The sequence below is a fragment of the Nycticebus coucang genome, chromosome 5 (genome assembly GCF_027406575.1).
Source record: "Nycticebus coucang isolate mNycCou1 chromosome 5, mNycCou1.pri, whole genome shotgun sequence".
Taxonomy (NCBI): Eukaryota; Metazoa; Chordata; class Mammalia; order Primates; family Lorisidae; genus Nycticebus; species Nycticebus coucang.
The window spans coordinates 53,052,305-53,076,635 of record NC_069784.1 but is presented as its reverse complement, the minus strand read 5'-3'; the positions used below and the strand labels follow the sequence as shown (position 1 = coordinate 53,076,635).

Below are 24,331 nucleotides of genomic sequence, written 5' to 3'. Positions count from 1 at the left end.
ATAGGAGCTTAAGAACGTTAGTTCTCAGGGCACAGTTTCTCATCCACCACTGTAATCCTAGCCCTCTGGGAAGCTGAGGCAAATGGATTGCTGGAGCTCCAGAGTTCAACACCAGCCTTGAAAGAAAGTACTACCATGAGAATGTGACCACCTCTCACCCCCTACCATAAGAATGTGACCACCTCTCACCCCCTACCATAAGAATGTGACCACCTCTCACCCCCTACCATGAGAATGTGACCTTTTGTAACTGTTCCAGGAGATAGCCCCGAGCTGAAGCAGATAAAAGGGCTAAGCAAATGTTTAACTGTTAAGCAAATGTTTAACTGTTAATCTTGTCTTAAGACAGTTGAGTAATGAACCAGAGTTCTTCTTATCTAGAAAGCCCCTGCTATGTCTGCTCCCCCTTCCTACTTTATGGTTAAAGCCCCTGCTATGTCTGCTACCCCTGCCTACTTTGTGGTTTTTGCCTTTAGAAGCTTGTAAAATCTGCTGTTCGGGGCTTAACTCCTCTGCTCCTGAGAGAGTCACGAGCTAAGCTCCAGCATGCTGGAATAAAATCCTCTTCCTGATTGCATCAAGTGTCGTCTCTTGCGGTTGATTGGGGGTCGCAGTAGCCCAGGACAGAGTGGGGGTCTTGTCCCAAGTCTTTCATTTGGGGGCTCGACCGGGAGATAACGACCACCCCTCACCTGCAGAGTCGACCTTGGAGGTAAGAAAGGGGTACCCCGAAAACTGTCTAGTCTGTATCTTCAGTCCTTTTGTTTGACTTTGTGTGCGCGCTTTCGATTTCGCAGCCGTTCGGCACCTCGTGAGAGTGGCCGGACAGTGGTCGGTAGACGTGCCCGGAGGACCACAGGCTGAAACCCTGGGGGACGCCCCAGGAATTGAGGAGAACCAGGGACGCCTGGTTGTCTCCTGCTGTAAGGGCGCTGATCGAGTCCGGTTGTTCGATCAAAAATTACGGGAAACGCGCCCGTCTGATTCTGTTATAGGCTTGTGAAGGACCAAGTGTGGTAGGTGGGTCCTTGTATCTGTAATATTTCTGTTATTCCTGTTATTTGTGTTTCTGACATATCCACTGACGATGGGACAGACTGTGACAACCCCTCTGAGTTTAACTCTAGATCATTGGACTGAAGTGAAGAGAAGAGGTCGTGATCTGTCAGTAGAGGTTAAAAAAGGTCCATGGCAGACTGTCCGCTCCTCGGAGTGGCCTACTTTTAAAGTCGGCTGGCCCTCAGGAGGAACCTTTGACTTATCTCTTATTTTTGCTATTAAAGAGATTGTTTTTCAGAGAGGACCGGGAGCCCATCTGGATCAACAACCTTACATCATAGTCTGGCAGGACCTGGTGCAGAATCCGCCCCCCTGGGTTCGGCCGTGGACTGCCACATCCAGGCCCCCATCTAATCCTCGGGTGCTCGCTGTCCAATCTTCCGGTTCCAGAAAAGGGGGTGACAGCTTGGACCCCCCCAAGAAGATCTACCCGGAAATCCACACTGATCATCTTCTCCTCGAACCTCCTCCCCCTCCTCCCCCATACCCTCCCACCTTGGCTCCTGTCGGGGGGCAGGGAGGACCAGCATCGCCGGATCCGGCAATTGCCCCCTCTGCACCCCTGGGGGAACCTTCACTGGGGCCCGCACAAGGTACCAGGAGTCACTGCCGGGAAGGAATGTCTCCCAACACTACTGTTGCCCTACCTCTGAGGGCATATGGCCCCCCTGCTGGTGGCAACAGATGAGGGACCACCTCTTCTCCAGCCCCTCCAGTACTGGCCGTTTTCTTCCGCAGACTTGTATAAGTGGAAAACTAATCACCCCCCTTTTTCAGAAGACCCCCCAACGCCTGACTGGGCTGGTAGAGTCCCTGATGTTCTCTCATCAGCCCACATGGGATGACTGCCAGCAGCTCATACAGACTCTCTTCACTACTGAAGAGAGGGAGAGGATTTTACTAGAAGCTAGGAAGAATGTACTTGGGGCGGACGGGCGTCCTACCCAGCTCCCCAACATCATCAAGGCTGCCTTTCCCCTCTCCAGACCTGACTGGGATTTCAACATGGCAGAAGGTAGGGAGCGACTGTCAGTCTATCGCCAGGCTCTAGTGGCTGGCCTCCGTGGGGCGGCAAGACGCCCCACTAATTTGGCTAAGGTAAGAGAAGTAATACAGGGGGCCACGGAACCCCCCTCAGTGTTTCTTGAGCGTCTAATGGAAGCTTTTAGGCGCTACACCCCATTTGACCCTGCCTCTGAAGGACAGAGGGCTTCCGTGGCTATGCCTTTCATAGGGCAGTCAGCTGTAGACATTAAAAGAAAGCTGCAGAGGATTGAAGGATTGCAGGACTATACCTTGCAGGATTTAGTTAAGGAAGCTGAGAAAGTATACCATAAAAGAGAAGCTGAGGAAGAAAAAGAGCAGAGAAAGGAGAAAGAGAGAGAGGAAAGGGAAAATAAGAGAGACCGAAGACAGGACAAAAACTTAACACGGATTTTGGCCGCGGTAGTAGGGGAGAAGAGCCAGGAACAGACCCAAGGTAGAACTAAGAAGTCAGGTAGCCTGGGCAACTGCGTCCCGTTAGATAAAGATCAATGTGCCTACTGTAAGGAAAAGGGGCACTGGGCCAGGGAATGTCCTAAAAAAAAGAAGAAAGAACTCTCCAAGAAAGTACTGGCCTTAGAGGAAGAAGAAGATTAGCGGGGATGGGGCTCGGAACCCCTCCCCGAGCCTAGGGTAATACTTAAGGTGGAGGGGAAGCCAGTTGAGTTCCTAGTAGACACCGAAGCTCAACACTCAGTCCTACTCGAACCATCAGGACCCGTCTCCAAGAAAAAATCCTGGGTTGTAGGGGCCACAGGGCATCAGCAGTACTCATGGACTACCCGAAGATCAGTAGATCTGGGAGTGGGACGGGTAACCCACTCGTTCTTAATTATCCCTGAGTGCCCTGCGCCCCTCCTTGGGAGAGATTTACTCACCAAAATGGAAGCCCAAATCGCTTTCACTCCTGATGGCCCAGAGGTAACACAGAATAAGAGAGTAACAGCCCTGACCATGCGTTTAGAGGATAAACATAGACTCTTTGAAAAGCAGCGGGAGAAGAGGACTAGTCTCATACATGACTGGCTAGAAAAATATCCCGGGGCATGGGCTGAAACTGCTGGAATGGGACTGGCCGCAGAAAGGCCGCCTATAGTCATAGAACTCAAAGCTACTTCCACTCCTGTGGCAGTGCACCAGTATCCTATGACTAAGGAAGCTCGGGAAGGAAGTAGGCCTCACATTCAGCGTCTCCTACAGCTGGGCATACTAGTAAAATGCCAGTCACCATGGAACACCCCTTTATTACCCGTCAAGAAACCCGGCACAGGAGACTATCACCCTGTGCAGGACTTGAGAGAAGTAAACAAGCGGGCGCAAGACATCCACCCCACCGTGCCTAACCCTTATAATCTGTTAAGCTCTCTCCCTCTGGACCATATCTGGTACACCGTCCTGGATTTGAAGGATGCCTTCTTCTGACTCCGACTACACTCCTCTAGCCAGAACATCTTCGCGTTTGAATGGAGAGACCCGGACTCTGGAACGACGGGGCAATTGACATGAACCCGACTTCCACAGGGGTTCAAGAACTCCCCAACCATCTTTGATGTAGCCCTCCACCAAGACGTAGCTCACTTTCGTGCCAGCCACCCTCAGGTAACGCTCCAACAATATGTAGATGACTTACTACTAGCTGGAACGACAAAAGAAGAGTGCCATCGGGGCACAGAACTGTTGCTGGAAGAACTAGCCCGCTTAGGATATCGAGCCTCCACCAAGAAAGCCCAGATCTGCCAGAAAGAGGTAACGTACCTGGGTTACACCCTAAGAGGAGGGCAGAGATGGTTAACAGAAGCCAGGAAGCATACTGTGACTCAGATTCCAGTTCCCCGCTCGCCCCACCAGGTGTGAGAATTCTTAGGGACTGTGGGGTTCTGCCGCTTATGGATACTGGGGTTTGCTACTCTGGCAGCTCCCCTCTACCCTTTGACCAAGGAAGGCACTCCCTTCGAGTGGGGTACCAGCCAACAGCGGGCCTTTGACAACATTAAAAAGGCATTATTATCAGCCCCGGTCCTGGCTCTACCAGATGTAACAAAGCCCTTTGTCCTATACGTAGATGAGAAGAGAGGAGTGGCCTGAGGGGTGCTGACGCAGCCTTTAGGGCCATGGAAAAGACCGGTAGCATACCTCTCCAAGAAATTGCACCCCATTGCTGGTGGTTGGCCAGCCTGTCTGAGGTCTGTGGCGGCATTAGCGGTACTGGTAAAAGATGCAGACAAATTGACTATGGGGCAGAAGTTGACAGTCATTGCCCCCCATGCTTTAGAAAGCATCATCAGACGGCCCCCTGACCGGTGGCTGTCCAATGCCCACATGACACATTACCAGAGTCTCCTATTAAATGGAGACAGAGTCCAGTTTGGCCCGCCTGTCATCCTCAACCCGGCTACCCTACTACCTGATACCTCTGTCCGGGAGGATGTATTACACACATGCCAAGAAGTACTGGCTGAGGAGACTGGAACTCGGAGGGACCTCTGTGATCAGCCCCTGCCGGATGCCCAACTGACCTGGTTCACTGATGGGAGCAGCTCCATAATAGAAGGTAAAAGGGTGGCTGGGGCGGCGGTAGTGGACGATAAGCAGACCATCTGGGCAAGTAGTCTGCCTGAAGGGACGTCGGCCCAGAAGGCCGAGCTGGTCGCCTTGACCCAGGCCTTACGTTTGGCAGAAGGGAAAAAGGTTAACATATACACCGATAGCAGGTATGCTTTTGCTACAGCCCATGTTCATGGGGCCATATACAGGCAGTGAGGACTGCTGACTTCAGCAGGAAAAGAAATTAAACACAAGGAAGAAATCCTAAGTCTACTGGAGGCTGTTCACCTCCCTAAGAAAGTGGCCATTATCCACTGCCCTGGACATCAGAAAGGGGGGTCCAGAGTTGCCGAGGGAAACCAAAGAGCTGACCGAGAAGCTAAGCAAGCAGCTCAAATGCTCAACATCCTGCCGCTATATGAAAACACTTTAAGGCCTAGCCTTAAAGAAATAGCACCTCCCCTTGTCAAACACTTTAAATATTCGGAACGGGATCTCGAGAGGATGGACAGATTAGGCCTCCACTTAGAATCCCCAGAGGGGATCCGAGAAACCCCGGAAGGAAAAATCATCCTCCCTGAGGAGCAGGCAATCACCTTTCTCAGACAACTTCATAAATTAACCCATTTGGGCCCCAAGCATCTAAGAACTATTGTTCAGTCCTCCCCATACTATATTATGGAATTAAGTAAGCTCGTTGACGCAGCTGCAAAAGAGTGCAGACCTTGCCAATTAGTAAACACACAGCCTAGCACATTACCTCAGGGAAAACGACTCCAAGGAGATTGCCCTGGAAGCTACTGGGAAACAGATTTCACTGAGATTAAGCCGGCCAAGTACAGATACAAGTACTTGCTGGTGTTCATAGATACTTTCTCAGGATGGGTCGAGGCTTTTCCTACAAAAAGGGAGACTGCTCAAGTTGTAGCCAAAATAATATTAGAAGAGATTTTTCCAAGATTTGGGCTACCCAAGGTAATCGGATCTGACAACGGTCCCACTTTTGTTGCCCAGGTTAATCAGGGTTTAGCCAAAATCCTGGGGCTTGAGTGGAAATTACATTGTGCTTATTGGCCCCAAAGCTCAGGGCAGGTAGAGAGGATGAATAGAACCCTAAAAGAGGCCATGACTAAATTATCCTTAGAGACTGGCATTACTGACTGGACAGTCCTCCTTCCCTTTGCCCTGTTCCATGTGCGCAACACCCCTAGAACTCTCAAGCTGACCCCCTTTGAAATCCTATATGGAGCTCACCCCCCGCTCGTTGCCATGCAGCACCTCCCTTCCCCAGAATCTTACTCCTCTCAATCTCTATACACCAGATTAAAAGCCCTTGAAACTGTGCAAAAGGAGGTGTGGAGCCGGCTGATCGAGGCCTACAAGCCTGGGGATCTACAAATACCTCACCAGTTCCAGGTTGGAGATTCGGTGTACATCCGGCGCCACCGGACAGCCAACCTTGAACCACGGTGGAAAGGACCGTACCTAGTACTGCTCACAACCCCGACCGCAGTAAAAGTTGATGGCATCGCAGCCTGGATCCACGCGTCTCATGTCAAACCAGCACCGCCGCCAGACTCCAGGTGGGAAGTGGAAAAGACGGACAACCCCCTCAAGCTCCGCATTCGCCGCAGTAGCCCTGCTCCTGCTGATACAACTCCCGGTGATAAGTAGCTCCGGTCCCAACCCCCATGCCCCCCAGAGGTTAACCTGGCAGGTTCTCTCTCAGACTGGCGATGTAGTATGGAGTACCACAAAAGAGGACCCTCCTTGGACCTGGTGGTCGTCCCTCACCCCAGATATTTGCGCCTTAATAGCAGGGCTAGATAATTGGGATATCTCCGATGAGACCTTTAAGGAGGTTCCATCGAGCCTTGATCACCATTTAGCAAAGCGCTCGCTTACCCAAGGCTCCACATCCCAAGGCCAGTAAGTTGCAGACGCCCCTGGCTGTGGCAACTCGCCCACCCAGCGCCGGATGCGACAAACGGAGTTCTATATCTGTCCCCGGGACGGGAGAACGAGAAGCCAAGCCAACAGATGCGGGGGGGTAGAAAATTTCTATTGTAAACAATGGGGATGTGAGACGACTGGGCAGGCCTTCTGGCACCCCATCTCCTCTTGGGACTTAATAACTGTAAAGAGGAGCAGTACCGGGGCAGGGTCAAACCCCTTAAATATTTCCTTCACGGAGAGGGGGAAACAAGCCCGAGATTGGATAAAAGGAAGAACATGGGGATTGCGTTTCTATATGTCAGGGTGGGATAAAGGATTTACCTTCTTTATCAAATTAAAAATAGAGACCCCCGTCGCTGTCCAGATAGGACCCAACATCGTACTCTCAGGACAGCAGCCGCCAGCCAGGCCGCCTATTTCCCCCCATATGCCCCAGACCCCAGGGAGCACCCAATTAACTGAGGCCAGCACAGCCCCATCGCCTGCGAAACTGTCTCCCCAGGTAACATCCCCGGAGACTCCAAGCACCAGGCAGAGACTTCTTAACTTAATACAGGGGGCTTTCAATGTCCTCAATACTTCCAACCCTAATCTTACTGAATCTTGCTGGTTGTGCCTAGCCTCAGGCCCGCCCTATTATGAAGGGATCGCCTTCTCAGGTATCTTCCAAAATACCACCTCCCATAATTCCTGTGACTGGGGATCCAAGATCACCCTTACAGCAGTCTCTGGGCAAGGCATTTGCCTAGGCACGATCCCCGAAAATCGCCAGCATCTGTGTAATCAGACCATAAAAAGCCGGTCAACCACTACCAATTATTATCTAGTGCCCCCTAAAGGAGGATGGTGGGCTTGCAGCACCGGGCTAACCCCGTGCATTTCCTCATCAGTGTTTAACTCCACTGCAGACTACTGTATCCTCGTACAGTTAATACCTAGTGTTATCTACCACGAGGCGAGTTCCTTCGAGGCAGAATTCGATCTCAGACCCCGTAGACAGAAGAGGGAACCAGTCTCTATTACCCTAGCTGTCCTGATGGGTATAGGGGTGGCGGCCGGAGTAGGAACAGGAACGGCTGCACTTGTCCAGACCCCACAGTATCTCGAAGAACTGCGAGCAGCCGTAGATGAGGACCTAAAAGCCATAGAACAATCAATCACAAAACTAGAAGAGTCACTAACATCCTTATCTGAAGTAGTATTGCAGAATAGATGGGGACTCGATCTCCTGTTCCTAAAAGATGGAGGGTTATGCGCTGCACTAAGAGAAGAATGCTGTTTCTATGTAGATCACTCTGGTATGGTAAAAGACTCCATGTCTAAACTCAAGGAGAGACTAGAAAAAAGGCAACAAGACCGGGAGGCCCATCAAGGGTGGTTTGAAAGTTGGTACAGCCGATCCCCTTGGTTCACCACTCTCGTTTCCAGTTTAATAGGCCCCCTTATTATACTGCTTCTAATTCTTACCTTTGGGCCCTACATTTTCAACCGTATAGTCACCTTCGTCCGGGCGAGAGTGAGTGCTGTACAAGTGTTAATGGTCAGACAGCATTACCAGTCTCTCCGCCGGGACGATAGCCATGAGAATGAATACATAGAGCCAGAAGTTCCATGATTAGAACTTCCCAAAAAAACAAATGGGGGAATGAAAGAAAGTACTACCATGAGAATGTGACCACCTCTCGCCCCCTACCATAAGAATGTGACCACCTCTCACCCCCTACCATAAGAAGGTGACCACCTCTCACCCCCTACCATGAGAATGTGACCTTTTGTAACTGTTCTAGGAGATAGCCCCGAGCTGAAGCAGATAAAAGGGCTAAGCAAATGTTTAACTGTTAAGCAAATGTTTAACTGTTAATCTTGTCTTAAGACAGTTGAGTAATGAACCAGAGTTCTTCTTATCTAGAAAGCCCCTGCTATGTCTGCTCCCCCTTCCTACTTTATGGTTAAAGCCCCTGCTATGTCTGCTACCCCTGCCTACTTTGTGGTTTTTGCCTTTAGAAGCTTGTAAAATCTGCTGTTCGGGGCTTAACTCCTCTGCTCCTGAGAGAGTCACGAGCTAAGCCCCAGCATGCTGGAATTAAAATCCTCTTGCTGATTGCATCAAGTGTCGTCTCTTGCGGTTGATTGGGGGTCGCAGTAGCCCAGGACAGAGTGGGGGTCTTGTCCCAGTCTTTCAGCCTGAGCAAGCTCAAGACCACCTCTACTAAAACTAGGGTGAAAAACAAACAAACAAAAAAAAACAACTACCGAGGTGGGATGGCGGGCACCTGCAGTCCCAGCTACTGGGGGAGGCTGAGGCAAGAGGATTGCTCAAGCCCAAGAGTTTGAGGTTGCTGTGAGCTATGATGATACCATGGCACTCTAGCCTCGGCAGTCTGAGTTGCTTAACATCTCGTTTAACCCCTCAGGCTTCTACAACCCTGAGCCGTTTGCAGCTTGGGGCTGGGGTAGGGTAAGTCTGATGAGCCTGGATTTTTATCTTCTGGCCCTCAGGGATGTTAGCCTAAACTAGTTTCCCAGCTATTGCCCAGGATGAACCTCCCACCTGGCCTCCCAAAGTGCTAGAATTATAGATGTGATCCACCATGCCCTGTCAAGGATATCTTGAACTGGTGTGTGTGTGTGTGTGTGTGTGTGCGCGCGCGCGCACGTGCGCAAGCGAAAGTTGATGTTCACAGGTGGCAGAGAGAGGGAAAAAGTTACAGAAAAGCATTTTCAGTTTGGCTTTTGCCAATTGCGTTTTTATCCCTTCAGGAAAGAAAATTAACAATGGCACTCACTCAATCCACCCATGTACTGCAGCTGCCATGTGACACCCGAGACCCATATAAACTTTGCTGAGGAAAAAGTTTGTTGATGAAGACAGGTGTGGACAAATCAGATGATTCCTGGGCTTTCCTTTTCTAGAGTGTCCTCTTCCAAACCTCCAGAGCTAAAGACTGTGATGACCTCCTCCTCATGCAGCTTAATCTAAGTGTGAAAAGTGATTTCCTAAAGGGAAGATTTTTCTGGGTGGAGAGTAAAACAAACAAGGGTAACAGAAATGATTTTTAGGGATGTGCTGCTCTTCACCTTGGGTTGGGTTCCATCCTTAATTTGAACAAGACCACCAAAGACTGGGGTCTTCCTGGACAAAAAGGTTTGAAACCTCTCTCCCAGAAGCTCTCCTACCTTCCACAGAGTCCCCCCGCCTTACTCTGGGCTCCTGACACTGCCCCCAAGAAGGCACATCTGGTAGACCCCAAAGGTTCTCTCTTTTCAGGCATTTTGTTTTGTTATTTTTTTTTTTTTTCATTTCAGGTTAATATGAGGGTGCATATGATTAGGTTACATTGTTTGGGTTTGTAAGGAAAAGTCCAAGTTGTAGTTGAGTCTTTCACCAAGGTAGTGTGCCATATACTCCTACATTGTACCCATTAGGTGGGAGCTTCCAGGAACCCCTCCCCCAATCCCCAGTTTTTGAATTTGTGTTTTTCTCTCACGTGGGCCTGTAGTTGTTCATCTACTAGTTTCAACTTAATATTGAGTATATGGAATGCTTGCTTTTCCATTCTTGAGATACTTGACTTAGGAGAATGCTCTCCAAATCCATCCAGGTAAATATTAAAAAATGCAAAGTCTCCACCATTTTTAATAGCTGAATAGTATGCCATGGTAATTCATATGCCACAGTTTATTAATCCATTCATGGGTTGATGGGTTGAGTTGTTTCCATATCTTGGGTATTGTGAATTGAGCTGCTATAAACATTCAACTAGTTGCAAATGTCCTCATAACAAAATGACTTTTTTTTCTCTTGTGAGTAGATACCTAGTAATGGGATTGCGGGATCAAATGGAAGGTGTAATTTTAGCTCTTGAAGATTCTCCATACTTCTTTCCAAAAAAGGCTGTACTAGATTGCAATCGCACCAACAGTTCATAAGTGTTCCCCTTTTCTCTGCACCCATGCCAGCATCTGCAGCTTTGGGACCCTGTGATGTGGGCTATTTTCACTGGGGTTAGGTGATACCTCAAACTGGTTTTGCTTTGCATTTCTCTGATGATTAGGGATGATCGTTTTTTCATGTGCTTGTTGGCCATTTGTCTTCTCGGGAAACGATTCTGTTCATGTCTCTTGCCCAGTGATTAATGGGGTTATTTGCTCTTCTCTTGTTGATTTGCTTAAGTTCTTTGTGGATTCTGGACATTAGCCCTTTGTCAGATTCATAACATGCAAATATCTTCTCCTGTTCTCAAGGTTGTCTGTTTGCTTCGTTGATTGTGTCATTGCCAATTGCAGGAACAATAAAAATAAATGGGACCTAATCAAGGGCGATTCATTTCTTGATTCCCACACCCTAGTGAGACTTGGTCCAATGGTCTGTGCAAGATCCCAGAAGTGCATCAGTGAGCACATGACTCTTGGGATTTGGGGATGAAATGTGCAAAACTGCAGAGACCACTCAGACACTTGGTGCGTCAAAGATACGATCTCTGCAAAGAGAATTTCCCTAATGTCTTCTGCTTTGGAAATAACCTGAAAGGGTAAAGGGTATGCGGTGCTTCCCTTTTCCTCCTTTTTAGTGCAAGGGTGTTTCTTTTTTTTTTTTTTTGTAGAGACAGAGTCTCACCTTATCGCCCTCGGTAGAGTGCCATGGCATCACACAGCTCACAGCAACCTCCAAATCCTTGGGCTTAGGCGATTCTCTTGACTCAGCCTCCCAAGCAGCAGGGACTACAGGCGCCCGCCACAACGCCCGGCTATTTTTTTGTTGCAGTTTGGCCAGGGCTGGGTTTGAACCCGCCACCCTCGGCATATGGGGGCCGGCACCCTACCCGCTGAGCCACAGTGCGAGGGTGTTTCTGAAAGTCAGAACCGGAAAATGGCCTGAGAAATAGGCAGCGTAAGTGAGCATAAAAGCATCCCATACAAGAAAGATTAACTCCTGCACAGGACAGGAATCAAGCCCATGTTTATGCTGTAGGAGCTAGAATTCTACTACTGAGCCACCAAGGCTCCCTCAGAAGACCCTGACCTATGTATCAACGCAAAGAGTTCTGAGAAGGACTTGGGGAAAGCAACTTTAAGATTTTCGCTGTGTTCTCTTTGGAAAAGGTGACTAACAACAACCACCACTGGAAAGTTCATTTCTTCTCTTTGCCTTCTCATTGCTTGGTACCTGTCAAGCCCTCTCCTCCCAACCTGGAGACACACACTAGTTCTTTTCCCAAACAGGCCTTCAGGACCCAGAGAGGAGCACTGGGGAAAAGGACTCTTGGAAATGAATGTGCTTGGGTTAATCCAGAAGCTCTGGGTGAGAATTGGGCTTCTCTCCTCCTATGTTCCTTTTCTAGTTCCTGGAGAAACTTTTAAATTCAGCCTTGCTTTTAAATTCTTATGCCATCCAAGAGCCCATATATGAACGTTTCATCCCTAGATTTCTTTCCATTACTGCACCCTTGTGTGGACACTCAAAGAGACCAGTTCAGGGAAAAACAATTTTTTTTTTTTTTTGTGGTTTTTGGCCGGGGCTGGGTTTGAACCAGCCATCTCTGGCATATGGGACCGGCGCCCTACTCCTTGAGCCACAGGGGCCGCCCAAGGGAAAAACAATTTGATTCTGGGTAGAGGCTAGGATTTACTCCTCTACCTAATGGAAAGTGTTTTTTTTCTTTTGCCACTTGCCTTCGTTCGATAGCTTTGTTCGATAGTCGTGTTTTCACTCTCATTCTTTTTTTATAATATGCCTGACATATATTTGTTCTGCTCTTAATATTTAACCCTTTTGTGTCTAATAAACTGTCATAGAGAGATCTAGATGCATTATAACTAGCAGCTATTAGCATTATGTTAGGGATTACTGGCATAGTCTGACTTCCACCACTTCATCGTGTGGTTTCTGTCTTTTGGTTTTTAAATTCTTCCCCCCGCTCCCCAGAGAGTCTCACTCTCTTGGCCTGGGTAGCGTGCCATGGCATCATCATAGCCCACAGCAGCCTGAAACTCTGGAGCTTGAGCAATCCTCTTGCCTTAGCTTTCCCGAGCAGCTGGGGCTACAGGCATGCACCACCAAGCCCAGCTAGTTTTTCTATTTTTTTGAGTAGAGACAGGGTCTCACTCTTGCTCAGGGTGATCTGGAACTCCTGAGCTCAAGTAATTCAACCACCGAGGCTTCCCAGAGTGTTAGACCTGGACTAAGGTGGAAAAATACCAGTTAACTCCTGGCAAATTTCTGGGCTACAAGCCCTCAACAAAATGGAGTAAGTCTGGTTCACTCCCAAGATAGATGGGAAAGTATTAATTAATTGATTGCTTGCTTAACTAACTCACTCCCTGGGAAATAAACCAGGAAGTACCAACTGTCCCCAGACTGACCTTCAAATAATACCAGGTGGGGAAAGTACTGGAACAAAGATGTATGACTAACTAACCGCAAAGTTCTGCTTCTGTACATTGCTTACTTACCAACTTGGGTGCACCTCGGCAAAAATCCTGACCCCTTAAACAGTCCAGGCTGCTCTCCAAACCCCTGTGTTGGGTGTGAGGCAGTCACCAGTGGGCTTTTAAATAAAGGACTCTTCTGCTAATTTGGCTCCTGTGGAGGTGTGGCCCTTTGGGAGCTCCTGGGCAGGATCACAGGCCCCAGCCACCATGCTGGCCTTTGTTGTTGTTTTTTAAAACCTCTTCCTGCCTTTCTTCACTAGACTCGTTTACTTCAGTAAATTTGCTTTCCTATACCATCTTTGAAATACCATGGCCCTGATTAATATTTTCTTAGTTCTCAGGTGCATAGGATGGAGACAATCATGAGCCTTAGCTCAGGACACACTGTGATGGCAGTGCTGAGCACGTCCCTTGCTTTCATTTTTTCTGTTTATCATGCTCTCGTTCCCTTGTCCTTTTCTAGAAACACACAGTCTGAGGAGTTTAGTATAGTATGCTCTTTTATCTCGCATTTTGTTTGTCTGCATATTTAAATAAGGGGATATCTTTGAAAAATATACAGTTGGGAGGGGCAGCTAAAACAACTTCAAGTGTGAGTTGGTGCAATCAAAATCCATTCCATCTGCTTTACTTCAGTCTCCATACTATCTTCTCCACTTTTCCGTAAATCTAAATCTAGTCGAATATAAAAGTGTAAGGAAAAACCGAATCGCAGCAATTAGAAGTGGAGTTCAGCGCCTTGTAGCTCAGTGGTTAGGGCGTCAGCCACATACACTGGGGCTGGTGGTTTTGAACCCGGCCTGGGTCTGCTAAACAACAATGACAAACTGCAACAACAACAAAAATAGCTGGGCATTGTGGCGGGCGCACGTTGTGCTCACAGCTACTTTGGGAGGCTGAGGCAAGAGAATCGCTTAAGCCCAAGAATGTGAGGCAAGAGAATCGATTAAACCCAAGAATGTGAGGTTGCTGTGAGCTGTGACACCATGACACTCTACCGAGGGCGACATACTGAGACTCTGTCTCAAAAAAAACAAAAAACAGAACAAAACAAAAAGGAGTGAACAAACACTTGAGCAGTGTTCCTTCATACACAAAAAGGTTTCTTCATGCCCATAAAGCATAAGAAAGGCCTCTCAGCCTCACTGGGGGAATGGAAATCTAAAATACCCGGGTATACCACTACATGCCCATCAGCATGGGCAAAGCTGAAAAGACAGAGAATGCCAGGTGCTTATAAGAATGCAGAGCAACTGCATATCTTCTTATTGGTGGGGGAGTAAAACATTGCAGTCATTCTGGAAAGGTATTTCCTAGTCTCTAATAACATTAAAAACATACTTGCTGTGTGACCCAGAGATTCCACAACCAGGTTTGTACTCCAAAGAAATGAATGCACGGGCTCGCCCCCTACCCCACTCCCGTAGCACAGTGGTTACATACAGCACCAGCCACATGCACCGAGGCTGGCGTGTTCAAGCTCTGCCCGGCCAGCTAAACAACGACAGCTCCAACAAGAAAATATCCGGGCGTTGTGGTGCCAGCCATTCCCTGCAGTCCCAGCTACTTGGGAGGCTGAGGCAAGAGAATCACTTAAGCCCAAGAGTTGGAGTTGAGCTGTGACTCTACGGCACTCTACCAAGGGCGACATATTGAGACTCTGTCTCAAGAAAAAAAAGAAAGGGAAAAAAGTTAAAAGAAAAGAAATGAATGCACAAAGTCCACAAAAAGGCTCATTCTCGGCTATTACCTGATTTACAATATCCCAAACTAAAAATAGCCCAGCCCTGTCATCCATTAACTGTAGTGTATTCACACGTGGAATAACACTCATCAATAACACCTAAAAATGGACACAGCAAATGGACCCAGCTCAAAAATACTACATTATATTTTTAAAAAATAGACAAAATTAATATATTGATATTGAATGTATTGATATTGATATGTTGATAATGAGTATGTTGATATTCACTTATGTGAATTTTAGGAACAAGTCAAACTTATCTATGGACATAGAAATCAGAATGGAGATGACCTATGTGGGGATTGGGTGGGGACTGACTGGAAAGGGGTTCCAAGGAAGTTCTGGGCCCAGGGAAAATTTTCATAACCCTGTGATCTAGGTGGTTACTTTGTCAAAATTCATCGGGTCATGCACTTAAGATTTGAGCACTTTAGTCTATGTGGATTATTCTGGATTCATTTATTGTTAGCAAAACAACATTAGTAATTATTGGGGGTTGGAGAATGTCATCAAGTTTAGGTTTCATTGTGTTTGTTAGATCTTTGAAAACAGCCAGTTGGACTCTCATTCATTTCTGATTTGGTCTAAAAAGGCCCCAGGGCTGGGTGAAAACTCTGAAGCAGAAAAACAGGTGCAGCCACACCATTTCAATAGTGGCAGGTTCCCACAGGGCTGACTGGGAGACAGCGCCTCACCTTTTGGGTGCTGCATCTGCTTGGAGAGGGGCATGGCCTTCCGAGGTGACAGGGCCGGCTGTGCGCGGCAGGGCTTCTTCCCATTCTCCTGACCTCAGAGAGGTCCTCCAGAGTGTAAGTTCCGATGATCTCTGGTCGGCGGTGAACAGCTCATTCCATCTCCTGGGAAGTTCGAGGCTAAAGGAAAAGCCGTGCCACACCCTGACGCTGCCGTGACGCGGATTCGAACCGAGGTTGCTGCGGCCACAACACAAGAGTACTAACCACTATACGATCACGGTGACCCACAGAGGAGCCGGCCGGCACCCGAACCTTTCCGTGGTAGTAATGGTTTCCCTCTGTGAAAACGCTACGGGTCCTGGCTTTCCCTCTCTTTTTTGGTCTCTCTGTTTTTCCCTTCTCTCTTCCCCATTCAGCTGCATTTAAACAAACAAGACTCTCCTCCGGTCTGGAGGATCCGGTCCTTTCCACTGCACCAGGCTCCTGGGAGGTCTGCTCTCCGGGGTCAACGCCTCGCGTCCTCTTTCCCTCCCCTTCCCGGTCCCCTTTGGGACTCGCCCCTTTACCTGGGCCCCAGCCGCCCGCCCCACGCACGGCCTTGGAGGTGGCCCCGGAGGCCTTTCCCGTGGGGCGCGGGACGCTGAGAAATCAACCCGAGTAACACCCTCTTCAGAAGAACTTGCCCTTTGAAAAACTTTCCCGGCGTCCATTCTCAGGATTCTTCAGCCACCTGACAGCTGAAGACGACGACGGTTTAATTCAACAAGCCCTAACGGGGCACCACCCCGCTTGAGAGCCAGACCCTGCTCTCGGCGAGGGGACCCAAGAGCGACCGCCACCGCGATCTCTGCCCACCTGGAGCGCCCGTGCTGGACCCAGGGTCCGAAGAAGGCAGCGAAAGCGACCGGGTGCGGAGGGCCCGGGCCCGGCGGCGCAGGGAGCGGCGGGAGCCGCCGCCGGAGCCCGCAGGACGCTCCGCTGCCCTCCGGCTCCGCGCGGCTCGGACCGGGTCGCGGAGCCGGGCGCTAACCAGGGCTTTGGAAGCGGGCGAGGGGCGAGGCGGGACGAAGGCCGCTCGGCTGCCCTTCTGGCTTCAAAGTCCACCAGCGTGCGGGGTTCCAAACGCCAGAATCATCGCCATTCCTCGCTCTCGTCTCTCCGGTTTGCCAAGGCTCGGGAACCCGCTCAGTGGTCCTGAGAGGCGGACCCCGAGTGGGGAGAGCCTAGGGCCCGGCTCACGTGCTAGGAAGCCCCGCACAGCCGCCCGAGCCCGTCTCTGTGGCGCAATCGGTTAGCGCGTTCGGCTGTTAACCGAAAGGTTGGTGGTTCGAGCCCTCTCAGGGACGCGAGCTGTGGCGTTTCGATCTCCTACGCGCTAAATTTATAACTGACACCTCTCAGGTGCCACCCCATCCTCAGGACCCCATTCTCACAGGCTCTACCTGCTGGGGCGACAGGCTCACAAACTCGGAAATTGCGTAAAATTCATTCTGACCTTTATATATAGGCTGGGCCAGGTAAAGCGACTTTGATGTCCCTCAATTTTTGTTCATTTGTCAAAGGAGGCCAAGCCCCAGGATGTGTCTACATCCGGTGATTGACCTCTCAACAATGTATGACCAGTCGGATCATTCATCATAGTAATTATCCTAGTATTTTCGGGAGAAAAAACAAAAAACATTTCTTTCTCAATGTGTACATAATTTATTCAATCCTTTTCAAAATGTTTTTGAAGTGCGGTTCCTTACATGCTTTTAGGATTACAGATGATGCAACCATCATCATTCTTGTACACAAACCTTTGGTCCCTCCTGCAGCTATTTCTGTAGTGTAGCCAACTAACTGGATGTGCAATTGCTACACTACAGTATTTATATAGGCCTTCTAATTTTAGTAAATTCTGCAAATGTACCTTCCACAGGAGGGGTAACAAATCAAATTGCCATTTATTTCCCAACTCTGTCAATGTCCCTTTCACTTACTTGCCAGCGTGACAAACTTCCTATATGTCCATCTGTGATATTCTACTCAAGGAAGTGGTGCACCCTGCCTTAACCTGGGAGAAGTACAACAGGAGGACACGGTGGACATTACACCCAGGTGTTCCATTCCGTACACTGGACGTCTACGCTTCTAAGATATTTTAAAATCTGCTACACTCTGTAATAGTTGACTGTGGGGACCAGCTCAGCTGGAGATGAGTTGGACCAGAGAGAACTCTTTGATAGCCCTCTGCCAAGTTGCTTATCTGAGCGGAGAAAAATCACAATGGTCTCAGACATTTTTCCCTTTTCCATTTCCTCTTTTTTTTTGTAATCAATTCTGGTTTTGCTTTTATGTGACGAAAATAATCCAATGCCGGGCAGCACCTGTGGCTCAGTGAGTAGGGTGCCAGCCTCATATACCGAGGGTGGTGGGTTCAAACCTGGCTCTGGCCAAACTGCAACAAAAAATAGCTGGGCGTTGTGGCGGGCACCTGTAGTCTCAGCTACTTGGGAGGCTGAGGCAAGAGAATCCCCTAAGCCCAAGAGCTGGAGGTTGCCGTGAGCTGTGAAGCCACAGCACCAAACCGAGGGTGACAAAGTGAAACTCTGTCTCAAAAAAAAAAAAAATCCAATTCCAGTCCTCTCTCCTCTACCATGATAAATTAGCATGCAGGCAGTCATCTCTGTGGTATTCCTACACAGTTTTTGGCAAGGGCTTTGTTCATGAAACTTAGCCCACCTGAAACACACCATTGGAGCCAATAGAATCCTACACTTGATGGGCATCTGGTACAGCCTTATGCCTACTGGCTAAGGTTCCCTGATTCCTCCGTTGGATCTCATGAGCTGCAGTTGAGTTCTTTGGCCTTCACATACTAAGTATGATGGTTGGACAAGCCCCCCACCCCCAACATTTCTCCCTTAGTTTTGCATCATTGCTTCTACCCATCAGTGACATCGGTGTGGCCTTCTGGTTCTGATGTTACGAGGTGAACTACAGGGGACAATGTCTGTTGTGTGACGGTTGGTAAGGATTTGCTCCCTGACTGTTGCCACATGAAAACTAATCTCATCTGTGAGTCCTTTTTGTCATCTATTGATTATGCCGAGGATGTGGTATTTCCTGATATTTTAGGTTGCAGCAATAAGTTGTTCATATCTCGTCTTTATGATGTTTGGGTAAAATTCTATGGGCCTAATAGTTGTATGTGCAAATGTTGTGTATCTATGCTAAGGATGTTCTTTGTACACAGTGGTTCCCCAACACTGTTGTGTGCCATTGGAACTCTGGGTTTGATAAATGGCTGTACCTAAAAGGGATCTTAACATAAGAAGTAAATTGAATTTCTTGTGTGAAAGGAGCAGCTTACTTTGATTGGTATATTTGAGTTTCCAAACATCTGGAAAAATTCAAATAAATGTCCTTTATGGATTTTTAAAGTCACACCGCAGAGAGGAGAGGAAAGACACTTGTATCATTTCAAATAGGCAATTGAATCAGTACTGTGAGGACTGCTGCTACCTGTACAAATCAAGACCTAATAATTTCCAGGAATTTAAACAAGTTCAGCCCTTAGTTAGAATGGTGGAAAGCAATGGCCCATAAAAGTTGTCAGAATCAAAATGGAGTCGCTTATGCCAAACCCTAACAAAATTGAGTCAGAGAGCCCTGAATGAGGAGTTCTCACACATGCATGCCTATATGAACTGTTAGAGGGACTCTCTGAAAAGCACAACCTTGCAAAAAGGCCACAGAGGCCTTGCACAAAGAATACTCTTCAAGGACATCTGCCCAGGGCCTGTCTATTGAACCTTGAACTGATGCCACCTTCGTTCTCATCCCTTGTGACCAAGGATGATTGTTTCAAAACAACTTATGTAACCTTCCTCATTTTGCCTCTGAAAGTTTCCCCTTGTCTCAGCCTCCCAGGATAGGCCTCTGATTCGCCACAGTGTGCATATCCCAATTGCAACCCCCTGTTTATTCCTGAATAAATTCATTTGCTGGGCTGCAGTGAAGAAACTGGAATATATTAATTGTCATAAGATGAGCAGGTAAGACATTATGCTAAGTTGATTAGTCATATTTATCGAGAGTATCTGTGGAGGTTAATTTTTGTGTCAGCTTGACTGGGTCATAGAGTGCCCAGATATTTGGTTAAACATTGTATCTGGGTGTGTCTCTAAGGGTGTTTCTGGATGAAATTGAAATTTTTGAATCAGTAGGCTGAGTAAACCAGATTGCTGGGTGGGCCTCACCCAATCCATTGAAGGCCTGAATGGACTAAAAGGCTAAGAAAGTCTTTCTTCCTGTTTGACTGTCTTTGAGCTGGGACATAGGTCTTCTGCCATGGGACTTAGACTCAGTTTGGAACTATACTCAGCTCTTCTGGGTTTTACTGAGTATAGATCTTGGACTGAACAGCTTCCATAATCAGGGGAGCCGATTCCTCACAGTAAATCTCTTCCTGTAGGTACATATCCTGTTGATTTTCTTTCTCTGGAGAACCTCAACAGAGAACTCAGTATTATATGCCAGTTTAGTCTCTATGCTTTTTTTCTTTCTTTTCTTTTTTTTGAGACAGAGTCTCATTATGTCGCCCTCAGTAGAGTGCTGCAGCGTCACAGCTCACAGCAACTCAGACTCTTGGGCATAGGCAATTGATTCTCTTGTCTCAGCCTCCCAAGTAGCTGGGACTACAGGCGCCTGCCACAACGCCCGGCTATTTTTTTTTGTTGTAGTTGCCATTGTTGTTTAGCAGGGCCTGGCTGGGTTCGAACCCACCAGTCCTGGTATATGTGGCTGGCACCCTAAACACTGAGCTACGGGCACTGAGCCAGTCTCTATGCTTTTGAAAGATGTTCGGGGAGGAAAGTGGGAAGAAAACCCTGGAGAGTTTTTGAACAACACTAAGGATCAGCACAAGTTTTAAAGGTTTCTTTTAGGAAAAGCTGTACAAACCGTTTTCGCTGAAACTGTCTGCAACAAAAAGAAAAGTGGTGGGAGGCCGGGCCCAGTAGCTTATGCTTGTAATCCTAGCATTCTGGGAAGCTGAGGAGGGAGGATTACTTGAGCTCAGGAGTTTGAGATTAGCCTGGCGTGGTGGTGAGCACCTGTAGTCACAGCTACTGGGGAGACTGACCCAGGAGTTTGAGGTCGCTGTGAGCTAGGCGGAGACCATGGCACTCTAGTTTGGGCAACACAGTGAGACTTTGTCTCAAAAATAAGGAAGGAAGGAAGGAAGGAAGGAAGGAAGGAAGGAAGGAAGGAAGGAAGGAAGGAAGGAAGGAAGGAAGGAAGGGTGTTGGGAAAATATTCTTGCCTTTATGGTTTTCTTTTGTTTGTCCGTTTGTTTGAGACAGAGTCTCACTATGTCACCCTCGGTAGAGTGCTATGGCATCACAGCTCACAGCAACCTCAAACTCTTGGGCTTAAGTGATTCTCTTACCTCAGCCTCCCAAATAGCTGGGACTACAGGTGACTGCCACAACGTCTGGCTATCTTTTTGTTGTTGCAGTCGTCATTGTTGTTTTAGCTGGCCCAGGCTGCGTTCAAATCCACCAGCCTCAGTTTACGTGGCAGGCACCCTACCCACTGAGCTACGGGCGCCACCCACCTTTATGTTTTTTAAGCAAAGGCAAGATCAAACTAGGAGGAAATATACTTAAGTTTCTTTAAAGTAAACTTCTTATTTTGAAATAGTTCACATACAATTTTGAGAAAGCATACAGGTTTTCCTTGTGCCCTTTGTCCAGTTTCTTCCAATGGTAACCATCTTGGTAACATTTCCAAAATTGTAATATTTGCAAATACTGCAAATACTGTAGTACCAGGGTATTGACACTGATACAAGCAAGATACAGAACATTTTCATCACCACAAGGATCCATCAGGTTGCCTTTTATAGCCATGCCCCCTTCTCGGCAGTGCCCCTCCCTCTTCCCTCTGTAACCCCTGCTGACTACTAATCTATTCCACATTCTTATAATTTATGTATTTCAAGAATGTTATGTAAACAGAATCATATGTGTAACCTTTGCGATTACCTTTTTTCATGCATCGTAATAGTCTGTGGATTCATCCAGGTTTCTGTGTGTATCAACATCTGTTCTTTTTCTTCTTATGGTTGAGTAGTATTTGATGCTATGGATATACCACAGTTTGCTTACCACAGTGTGCTTATGCCACAATCGCCCTGCCAAAGTCATCTACATTTTTCCCCATTTCCAGACGTTCAGAATAAAGCTGCTATAAACTTTAGTGTGTGGGGTTTTGTATGAATGTAAGTTTTATTTCTCTGTGTTAAAATGCCAGGAATGCAATTCTCAGGTGGTGTGGTAGATGAATGGTTAGAAAGCTGCATTTTATTCACGTTGCCATTTTTCCCACAAGAGAATCTTAAGAAGAAGTTACCTCTTGTGCTTTTAATGAAGGAGAGGAGCCCACTTACATTCCTGAATCTTTCTTTGAGGAAGCACCAGACACAAATGACCATCACACTTTTTACAATGAAACATTGACTCGCTGAAGTTCATGATGCTACACCGGTCACTACCTGCTCAGCGGTCAGCAGTTCCCTTCTTCCATTTTGGTGTACTTACTACACGAGAACTGAAATTTTCAAGCAGAAAAAAATGTCAAGTTACAAATAAGTAAGTGGCAGCCCAAGTGAAGCCCTTTTATAAGATTTGCAATTTCAATTCTCTGTTCCATCCATACTGCAGAGATACAAAGATAAACCACCATTTTGGTTTCCAAGATTTATTCAAGAACTTATACAAAAGATTCCAGATAAATGCATTTTAATCTTCATCTTCCTCTTCGTCCTGGTTAACGTGGAAGTAATGTAATTCACGAATCTCTTTGCTGTTAGCAACTACATGCAACCAAGCACATAGATTATTCTCCTTCGAATAGTTTTGGGTGAGATATTTCAAACACCTTAAAAGAAAAAGGCACCTCAGAAGAGCCCTTCCCCCGGATTCCCAGATTTTCCATTCACTTGGATTCTCTCTTGCAAACACTACTCAAAATTAGCAGCATCCATGATTCCATCTTCTGCAGGGTGGGTGCAATGTAGAATGAATGTCAGAACTTGCTTCTTTTTTTTCACCCACCTTTGCCGCAAGGTTTCTCACAGGGACCATGGTGGCCACAAGTTTTGTTTTTAAAATAAAAGCCGTAAAAATATGTGCCAGAGTGGCCGTAACATTCTACATTCCTATCAGCAATGTACGAGTGATCCAGCTTTCTCTGAATCCTTTCTGGCACTTGATGTTTTCATGCTTTTATTTTAATAGGTGTGTTAGAGATATGTCGTTGTAGTTTTAATTAGCGTATCACTAGTGGCAAATAAACTTTAGGATTTCAACACATGAATTTGGCAGTGAGGTGATACAGAATTCAGCCCATGACAAAGTGTGTTCTGAAATTGTCCATTCGGTCCTGCTGCTTGGTCGTGCTGTTAGGGTCTACATTCTTGCTGATTTTCTCTCGTTGTTCTATAAATCGTTGAGAAAGGTACATTTGTACCTTTTGTAGGCTAGTTGATTTCTCTGCTCAGTCTGGTCACTTGTTGCTGCATCCACATTTATGACTTCTGTGGGGGGTTTTGGTGGATTGACCCTTTTATCATTTTCTCATCATCTCTTTCTCTGCTTAGTTTATTTGTTTGGAAATTTACTTTATCTGTTGTTAAGGCAGACAGCCTTACTTTCCTTTGGTTAATGTTTGCATGATATATATTTTTCCATCTTTTTGCTATCAACTTTCCTATATCATTACATTGGAAGTTAGTTTCTTTGTAGCCAGCATATAGTGGGGTCATGTCTGTTTATATAGCCCATCAGTCGCTGTCTTGCCATATTTAAACCATTTACATGTAATGCGATGATCAAAATGGTAGGGCTCAAGTCTGCCATTTTCTGTCTGTCATCTCTGTTTTTGTTTTTTAGATCTGTTTGCTTTTTCTAGCCTTCCTATGGTGATGTGAACATCTTTTAGAATTGCATTTTGCTTTCACCATCGTGTTTTTGAGTGTATCAGTTTGTATAGCTCCTTTGGTTTCTCCTTCTCTCTCTCTGTATAGTCATTATTTTACTAGTTTGAGTGAACTTTAGTAAACTTACCTCCCTTTTATGTCCCTTTACCCTCACAGTTTATAAGATAACTGTTTTAAACATTTCCTTTACTTGATATTAGGACCATATCACACAGTGTCGCGATTTTTTTCTTACACCGTCAGACACAATTTGGAAACTCAAGAGGAGAAGGAAAACCTATTTTGCTTACTGGTTTTTTTTTTTGTTTTTTTTTTTTTTTTTCCCCTTTCTTTCTGTCTTCCTATGGTTCCTTCTTTAATCATCTCCTTCCTGTTTAGAGAATGCCCTTTAGCCATTCTTTTATGGTAGAACTACTGGTGTCATATTCCCTTAGTTGTCCTTAATCTGAAACTGTTTCATGTTTTTCCCCTGAATTCTTGAAAGATGTTTTTACTAGATACAGGAGTCTGGGCTGGCGACCATTTTCTTTCAGCACTTGAAAATACTGTGCCACTTACTTCTGTCTCTATGGTTTCCAATGAGATATCATCTGTCACTGGAATTGTTTTTCCCTCTAGGTAAGATGTCGTCTTTCTCTGTTGTTTCAAAATATTTTGTTTCTCTTTAGTTTCTAACATGTACTTATCATGTGTCTGGCCACATGGGGGTTTATATATCTTCTTGAAGATGTATGCCTCTTGGCAAACCTGGGAAGCTCTCTACCATTGACTTCTTTGAGTGTTATTTCAGCCTTGAGCTCTTTCTCCTCTCCTTCCAGACTCTGATAACAGCAAAGATAGACCTTTTGATGTAGTTTTACAGGTGCG

General features: G+C 46.9%; 1 non-coding gene and 1 pseudogene across 1 annotated transcript; one reads left to right on the top strand and one right to left on the bottom strand.

Annotated features, from left to right (window-relative positions):
- The first annotated feature begins 16,749 nt into the window (after positions 1–16,749).
- Positions 16,750–16,823, top strand: TRNAN-GUU (transfer RNA asparagine (anticodon GUU)). The gene has a single exon. It is a non-coding gene; the product is annotated as a tRNA-Asn (tRNA).
- A 5,442-nt stretch (positions 16,824–22,265) lies between these two features.
- LOC128586143 (60S ribosomal protein L22-like) lies at positions 22,266–22,610 on the bottom strand (annotated as a pseudogene).
- Between the last annotated feature and the right edge of the window lie 1,721 nt (positions 22,611–24,331).